This window comes from Carcharodon carcharias, chromosome 21 (genome assembly GCF_017639515.1).
Source record: "Carcharodon carcharias isolate sCarCar2 chromosome 21, sCarCar2.pri, whole genome shotgun sequence".
Classification (NCBI taxonomy): domain Eukaryota; kingdom Metazoa; phylum Chordata; class Chondrichthyes; order Lamniformes; family Lamnidae; genus Carcharodon; species Carcharodon carcharias.
In genome coordinates, this window is record NC_054487.1 from 1,283,214 (window position 1) to 1,292,930 (window position 9,717).

Sequence of the window (9,717 nt, forward strand, 5' to 3'; positions counted from 1 at the left end):
GTTATCTCGTTATCACGCAACCTGGAAACAATCCAGAATGCCCTTTCTGCATTACCTCTGTTGAAAACGCTTTTATCGGCTGCTGAAATATCAGAGGCCTCATCCAAACCTGTGATCCAGCTATATCACTACACAAAATAAATTGAACCCCTGCAATGGGAATTTTTTCCACGACTCCAACAATCAACCCGCCTGCATCCCACTTACTCTTTAAATTTACCTTCCACAATGGAATAGGTTTAGCATCTCCATGCTCCCGACTATTATCATCCGTTCCTGCAATACTCCCTCTGAACAACAAATATCATTATCCAAAAACATTAAGAATTCACTAGCCCTTGTGCCTCCTAAAATTCCAACAGTACACATGGGACGTATTCCCCTTCACACACAACACCTTTAAACATTTCTGCAACTTGATTCTTCGGATTCTCTTGGGCAACTTGTGAACATATTCCCACTTGTTTACATATCATTGTTTCTCCGTGATTTATGTGTACACCAACCATTGTTTTTTCCTGTTCCTGAACCTCTGAACCACAGTACTTTTACTTCCAGAATATTTTTGGACACATATAATTCCAACAGATTTTCCCTGCAATTTCCAGCACACAGGTTTCGTATGCTCAATTTGACTACAATGAAACCACCGCCATTTTAGAATGTTGCTGCTATCCACAGCACCTTTCTTTTCATCCTGAAATAAACTACCAGTGAATTTCCACCTACTCCTCTTACCTGACGGCCCACATTCATTTCGCCTCCCCCCACTTTCTATCTTTGTCTGATTTAAAACATTGATGAAATAAATATTTAGCTCTACGAAATAACTCTTAATCTTCAGCTTTCTCTGCTGCATGTCTTACCATTTCAACTCTTTGGTCCTCCTCATGAGTTCTTACTGCCAAAGGAATTGAATCTTCGGATTCATCCAATAGAATTAGCTCTCTAAGAGCTCAATATGTTGTATTTTTATTTTTAATGCTCGTATCGACCGATACAAAATACATTGTTTTACTATTCCAATCCCAGTATAAGTTTCCTCAGGCTATTTTCTCACATTTCCGCCTGTATGCCTCAGGAACCAACTCGAATTTACACAATATAACTGTTTTTTAACCGCTGAATATTTCACCGACATTTCTTCTGTAAGTGAAGCATAAGCCTCATGTGCTCTACCCACCAACCTGGATTGTAACAACAATGCCTAGTTTCCCTGTGGTCATTCCATCTCTTTAGCTATCCTCTTAAATTAAATAAAGAAAGCTTCCACATCCCTTTCCTCAAACTTTGGAAAACATTGTAAAAATATAATAATCGCCCCACTGCGTTTTATTCTAAACGTTTTTTTTTCATCCTTAGAACTTTCCTCAGCATCTGCTGTCTCATTTTTGAAATCCAGTTTTTTTAAGCCGATACTCTCAGCCTCTTTCCTTCATTCTCTCCTCCATTGCTAACTTTTCCCTCTGGAGATCAAGTTTTCACATTTCAATTTTTTCGAAATAATCTCCCCTTTTCCCTTTCTTTTTCTGCTACCTTCTGTTCCAGTTTCTTTTTTTCCCATTTCCAATTTTTTTTTCCTTTTCGTTTGCCTCCAATTCAGGTTTTCTCAGTTCCTTTGATTTTTCAAATTCAATCCTCTTCATTTCTAACAGAACGGAAGGGCTCTAGCTTTGACTCACAACCGTCAGTCACCACTTCCAACTTTACGTGCTGTGCTATACTTTTAATTGTATCTGCTTCTTTAGCCCCTCCAGGTTGTCCCAATTGTAATTTGTCCAACAATTCCATTAACTTAACTTTAGTTATCTTACGAAAACCAGCCCAAAATTATAAGGTCAAACCCCAAATATGTCCGAGCAACTGCAAAAGCCATATTGCAGTCTCACTGCTTCAAAAGAACCTCACACCAATTCAGGAATTCAAAGTGGATCTCTTACTGGTAACCTGAAGATTCAGCAACTCCAAGCCAATCATGGAATTTTAAACATATCCCGCAAAGGGTCCCCAACTATGTTATGACACAGCTGATGGTGAATGCTGTGCTGCCCATATCCCACAGGGATTCTTGAAACAATTGTCACAACTTGTTCTGCAATTTGCATACATTTTGAGTTGCATACATTTTCAGTAGTGATAAGCCTATCATGGCTTATATGTTTCTTACCACACTAAATTAAAGCTTTATTAAAATGAGAAATAGCTTTAAATGCGTACATAGTTCCACACATGACTATTATGATAAATTCTAAACCCCCTAATTAACCTAACTCCCAGTTTCACTTTCATTAAGGCAACAATAAGACCCGTGGGTTTTAAAAGACACAGACAATGAATCATGATACCCTGAACAATCCAATTCAAAGAGAGTTTCCTTACAAGTTCCTTGTAGACAGCATCTTGAGGCGTAGATGTTGATGGTTTTTCACATTCATTAGATCTTAAATTGCCAACCCTTACACACAACCTTTGCTCCTTTTCTGAGCTTCATCTGGTTAGGTGACACATTTCACCCCATTCCTTCGAAAATAACCTAGCCTGGTTTATTTAACCATGCAAATATTCCCTTTACGTCTTAAATCGAGCTACTTAATATTGCAACCCTAACCTCTCTCCTGACAGAGCAAAGTCTTCAGGCCAGCTGTCTTTAACTCAATTAAGTCACACAAAGACACAAACGCCGACAAATATAGGCAAACGTTTGTAATTTTATATTAAGTTCCATTAACATTATTATATCTTGCTTAGAAAACAAATAAATAATTTCTATAAGATTGGAAAGAGTTTTATTTATCTAGCTAGGTGATTGGTTGGCAGTGGAAGACTGACATTATGGATAATAGTATCTTATCTCATTGGAAGGAAGTGACTAATGAACTTTAATGAGATTTGGAATTCTGACAAAAATAAGTGAGAATCACTTACATAAGTGTTCCCATGGAAAACAGTTTTGATCTGCAGAGGAGCGTGCAGTTACAAAGAGACAGTGATCGGTTAAGGGAGGTAGTGAAACTGTGGCATATGCCTTTCAATTGATGAATATGATAATTCCTTAATTCTCGATGCGCTTTTAAACGGATATGTTTGTGCATGATTGGACAGGTGGAACTATAGGAAAGTTGCAGTCACAAATACTTTAATAGTCTTCACATGCAATTCACTTAAATGTAAGACTTAATTATAAATGACAACATAATGTTTCCATTACAGCTAGGGGGTATAACATAGAAGGGAGGATGTCTTACTACATAGATACTTTTAGCCCTACTTAAAATGCACCTGGGATACTGTCTATAGGTCTAGACAGAGTAACGTACAAACAAGTGACTGACATCGGAATCTTTATCTCTCAGATTCAGCAGAATGTTTACCAATGTTCCGAAGTTTAGAATATTTGCAGAGATGATAAAAATCAGGTTCGTCTTCCCAGGAATATAAATATCAAGGGGGCGATTTGATTGATGGTTTGTTATTTGAAACGAATGGAAACTATAGAGGAAAATTGTTTTCACTCAATTGGGCGTTTCAGGCACGTTGCTTTCATTTTAAACTCAGAGGTAGTCTGCTCAGTCGAAATGGGATTTTTTTTTACTTGAGTCAGAATTTAGGAACATTGGAAATAGGAGCAGGAGTAGGCTATTCGGCCCCTCAAGCCTGTACAGCTCTTCAATTAGATGATGGCTGATCTTCCACCTAACGGCCACTTTTCCACTGTATCCTAATATACCACATTGTCTCCATTATATAGAACTCTATCGATCTCTTTCTTGAACAGGCTCAATGGATCAGCACAAAAACGGAATTACCTGGAAAAACTCAGCAGGTCTGTCGAAGGCTCATGAGGACTCGAACCGTCGACTCTTTTCTTCTCCGCCGATGCTGCCAGACCTGCTGAGTTTTTCCAGGTAATTCTGTTTTTGTTTTCGATTTTCAGAATCCGCAGTTTTTTTGTTTTTATCAATGGATCAGCATCCACATCCCTCTGTGGCAGAGAATTCCAAACATTTACCGCCCTCTGAATAAAGAAATTACACCTAATCTCAGTCTTAAATGGCCTCCCCTTATTCTGCAACTGTGTCCCCTGGCTCTAGACCTCGCATTCTTCTAAACTCCTGAGAGCACAGGGCCAGTTTGCTCAAGCTTCCCGCATAGGACAGTCCTGACAGTACAGGAATCGGTCGGGTAAAGCTTCGTTGCTCTCACGTTATGGCCAGTATACCCTTACTCACGTAAGAAGTCCAAAACTTTCACAATGCTCCAGGTGCGATATCAACAAAGCTCTATACAATTACAAGCAAGAGTCAAATCCACTTGCTATGAAGGCCAACATGGAATTTGCCCAGCTAACTGTTTGACACATCTTTATGTTAGTTTTCGCTGATTTATGAACAAGGACACCCCAGTCCCTTTGGACATCAATAGCTCACAATGTCTCACCATTATGCATATACTTCGCATTCCTGCTTTCCTCCTATCGAAAGCTTGTGAACTTTATATTTGTATGGAACTTTATATTTGTATGCACATTACGTTCCATCTGCCATGCTCTTGCTCATTCTCTCTGCCTGCCTAAAGCCCCTTGAATCCTCTTTGCAGCTTCCTCACAACTCGCAGTTTTGTGCCTAAAACAAATTTGAAAATGTTATGTTTGCTCCTCACATCCAAATCATGGACATTGATTGTGAATAGCTGAGCCTGAAGCCCTCACACATGGAATACTTCACTGGTCATAGCCTGCCAACTTTAGACCCGTTTACTCCTGCTCTCTGATTTCCATCTGTTAATCAATTCTAAATCCTTGCTAGCTTATTACCCACAATGCTACGCGTTCTCATTGACCTTAATAACCTCTTGTGTGGGACTTTCTCGAAAGGCATCTGAAAATCCGAATACATTGCATTAACTGATTCCCCAACATCTATTCCACTAGTTGCAGCATCCAAGAATTCCTGTAGTTTTGTCAAGCATGCTTTCCATTCCATAAATCTATGTTGACTTCTCCAAATGCTACCATTATTTTCTAATTGTTCTGATATCACATGCTTTTTAAATGCATTCTCATAATTTCCCGAATACTCCTGTCAGGCTAATGATGGTAGTGGGTGGTAGAACACCTCTATCCCACAAATTATTGCTTCAATGTTAGTTCAGTTAAAGGGTCGATGAAGTTAAGATAATGGTCTACTGTCATCACAGTTAATATTTCAACAGGTTTGTTGAGCTTCATGTTCTCTTCCTGTTTCTCTGTCCCTGTGCATCAACCAAAACTTAAACCACACAATCACACTCTTTCCCAACAGCCCTCTATGAATCTTGTACAAATCGCATTGGCTTACCTTCTCTTCATAGTCCTGTAACAATCCAAATTTGGACATAATTTACATCCCCATCCATTACTTCAAATCAGTGACAAACTAATTCATCCAATACAACTTTACTCCATAGTTTGGTATCATCCTTACACTATTGCCACTACCCAGCCCTTTTCTAGTGGCCCTGGTTCAATCCGAAGCCAACCTCACAGACTTTGCCTCGTCTAGTAGTCCTGTCTCAACCAATTACTAAATATTCTGTCTCGCTCCTCATCCTCTCCCTCATTGTGCATGTAAACAGACTGTCTGATGAGGTTTTAGAATTCATTCTTCAATTCTTTTGCAGTTTGGAACAAAGTGTTGATCGGCAGAAAAGGCTTTAAATACATAGAAATTTAAGGAGTTCCAAATAACACGAACGTTCAGCTGAATGGCTAACAGAAAGTAAAGTAACCTCTAATTTAGCCATTAAGCAACTTAACATTAATTATTACTGAAAAATGTTAAGCTCAATAAATTACTTCAAGGCAAGTAAATGTTCACACTGAAGATGATGAAATGCAGGTTCGGACATGGTACATGCAAAATTGGAAACCGGTTCTCGCAATTATGACAAGGAACAATTACACACTGATGTTATGACATTTATATGAAGTCGAAACCACAAATTTATCTTTAGATGAATTAATCTATTATGGATCATAAATTCGCAATCATTGCAAAGAAAGGCTTAAAACACTTGAATGACATCCCGCCCTCTAATATGTGAAATTAAACCAATAGGTGATGTGAGGAAATTGGCCATAGCCTCTTTCAAAGGCATGAGAGGGGGAAATTATCGGGACGCAGCTCCAATTCATTTGTCGTCATCATGAACAATAAATCAAGATATTGGAATCAAAGGGAATTGTGTCCTCTGTGTTAGTGCGCAGATAACGTTCAAGTACCTTAAGCCTTGGGCCTCAGTTAATGCATGACGACATTGCGATGCCTGTGGGAATATATTGGGGGAGATTTTCGGCTCAACAGCATCATCGTTAATTACAGCAGGAAGGAAGGAAAATCCGGCGATGACATTTGCCCTTTGGAAAGAAATTCGTAATAATTTCTGGTTCATTAGTTCAAATGAACTTGAGATGGGCGGAAACAATCGTGGAGGTTCCATTTTTCAAGATTGATTTCCAATCTCCACATGGCCAGGTGAAGTTTGATGCCCAGTATTTACAGGAAAATTAGTGACATAAGTATATTTAATCTGTAGTAATATATCCACAATGCAGAAAGATGCGGAAGATAATTATCAGGCAGCCAGAGAAAAGGTTGGTTGACTTGACAGCGGAAGTGATGACCTGCGTAGGGTCACATTGCCTTTGATTGGCTTTGATTTGTGTGTTCATTTCCAAGGACACAGAATAACGCGGTAGAGAGCTTAGGCTGCAGAAATATCATCATGGTAATCTGTCTGTACACACAGCGGTAACAATCAGGAAACGGATACAGGCACAGGCAACATTAACTCACACAGACTGCGTGCACGCCCTTGCTTCACCGACTGCGCTTTAGCAGCTTCTTCCACAGTCGGTTGAGAAATAAAGATTGGATGCGTGAGTTCGAAGGTGAGGAAGCTTTTCATCTATTTTGCTGCTGCATTTTTCTTGGATTTGGGTGTGCGTTCTTGGTCAGCAGAGTGATGTTATTTTATGTCAGTCCTTAAATTGGTCTTCACCGAACGATCCTTGGCGCCCTCCAGGCAATAGAGAAATAGTCCATTGTTTTTGTCTGTCATCAGGTTTAGCTATACGCCTCAAAGGAACGTGGGAACATAGTGAGAGTCCCGGGTTTGCGGCAGACAATGACAATACGTGATATAGATTCAATTTTATGTAAATTTGATGAGCAAAGTGAGTAATTATTTTCGTGCTATGCATTTAGAATGAAGAGAAAAAATGCAACCGAAGAGATTGGGCAATGACAACCACAGAAGAGGCAGGACTGATGTGAAGACCGAAGTCACCCAATATCGAACAACGTGGAAAACCCAGGGGTAAGATGACGTTTTATGAATGAAAGACAAAGGCACGCACGCGGCAGGGCAAGGACACCGCGTAGTCGATGAGAAGCTCCGGCGCGCCACCATGTGGCCAGGCGAATAATAAACAAATTGTGTTGCAGCAGCATAATTTAATGGGGCACTTCTTGGCCTCGGGAGGAGGCTCAGCAAGTTGTGCATATTGAAACACGAGGTTAAAAGGCGATTGAGATGGATTGAGAAAGTGGGCCAAACTGTGGCAGCTGTAGTTATATGTCAAGAAGCGTGATAGTATCCATTGTGGATTGAATCGAACATTTCTTAAAACTGACAGACTAGGAACCATAGAACGGGAAAGTAATGGAGGTGATCATGAACACAAATCAATAAAAGATAAGAGAAGTCTCAATAGGCGATCAATCAGCTAAAATGGACGTTTGTCTTTAGTTCAGTTTGGCTGAAATACGAACGAGAGGAAATTACTTTCATTGTATAGAGCTTTGCGCAGACCCACATAGACTAGTGCGTTGATTTCTGGTCAGCGGATCTCCATTGGCCTGGGAGGCATACCATAGAGGTTTGGCAAAAATTGGTCACCAGAGGTTCGAGAGTTAAATTACGAGAGCACGTTGCAAATGCTTTGGCTTTCTTTCGCCAATTTCAGAAAGATGGACAGGAGTCTAATGGAAGTGATTAACTGATAAAGGATTTGATGGAATAGGTATGCTGAAACTATTTGTCCGCGTAGGTGAAGCCGCAACACGGCGGCACCGGCATACATATGAAGTTAGGCCATTCAGGAGATCAATTGGAAAAATATGTCTAGATATTTATTTGCTTACGTTATCAGAGAATAGACATCTAAGGCGGGTAAATGCAGGTGAAATACAGACCAGTCATGGCCTGTATTGAATGGAGAAAAAGGGCTATGCAATCTGAATAGCCTTTTCCCGTTCCTATAATCCTATATTATTACAATAACGGTAATTGGTCATTAGATGGCTCCTAATGCTGTTATATCAAATGAAGCTTCTTGACGTAAGTGCATCAAGAACGGTAGATCACAAATACAGTTCTGGCGACACTGGACACATGATCCCTTCTGTTCCTCTTCCGGTTAATTTGATTTGGTTTATTTTTCTTTTTAAATGCCATACATCAAAAATCAGTTGGAGAACGCTTAGGCGTTCTCCCAAATTGCATTTCATTGGTATTTTCTTGTTGTGTTAACCTTTCCATTTGAAACGTGTGCTTCAACCTAGCTCAGTTATTAAGCTTTGGAAGTTTCTTTGGCGGTATTTCAGGTAATCTGACCGTTAAAAAGCACGTGAGTGAAAAGGAACAGGCGAATGTATTCTGAGGATGAAATAAATCAACAACATCTTTCAGTGGATTCCCTCCTGCTGTGCCAAGGCTGGAATTGCATCGCCTTCAGATTTTAGGCTTGACTTTGCAGCTTTATTTGTTTTCTGGAACTTTATTTACTCCATAGTGTACTAACTTACCGGTGTGTTCTCAGCACATTTAGAAATGCAAATTCAGATGACATGTGAGCCGAATAATTGTCAACTGGGCCGTGCTTGCACCAATATAGCTCTCAAGCACAATTCCTCCAAAACAGTGAAACCACTGCATGCAGGGAATTTCATTGCAACATGCTCTGGCCCGACAGGCGTAACATCAGACGTTCGGTCCAAGTTAGAAAACCAGGAGCAGCTCCAAGCAAGCCCCTGTTCCAAGATCGGATCCTTCTGTTTTGGATTCTTCGTGTGGGACTTGGTTCTTAGATATACTGTAGACAAACTCTGGTGTCTGCTCAATATTTGATCATTGGTAGCACTTCTAAACAGGTTACAGATTAGATACGAATCCCCTAGATATTATTCCAATCTTGCTTGAGAAAGCCTAACACGTGACTGACTAATGTCAGTGTTGCATCATCATCTACGTCTTACATCAGCGTGTTTGAGGGGGTGACTGAGTTGTTTCCATTTGTTTTTACCGAGCAAGAAGAGGAGGGAAGGAACACTTGATTGTTTAAAATTGATAAAGAACAGTCATTAGATAAGCTTATTTAAGAATTATAAGTGAACAGCACCAGATGGATGTGTCTAAGAACATTGAGAGAAACAAAGGTGGAAATTGTGGAGGCGCTATTCATAAATTTTTAATCCCCCTTCGTTGCAGGGGTCGTGCCAGATTACTTGAGAATTGTAAAAAACACAACCTTGTTTGGAATAAGGACAAACCTAGTAATAACAGGCCAGTCAATTTAACTTAAATGATCAGAGGATTTTAGATACTTCGATTGAGGAGAAAATTAACAATCATTTGGACAAATGTGTTTTATTAAGCAGAGCCAGTATGGATTTGTTT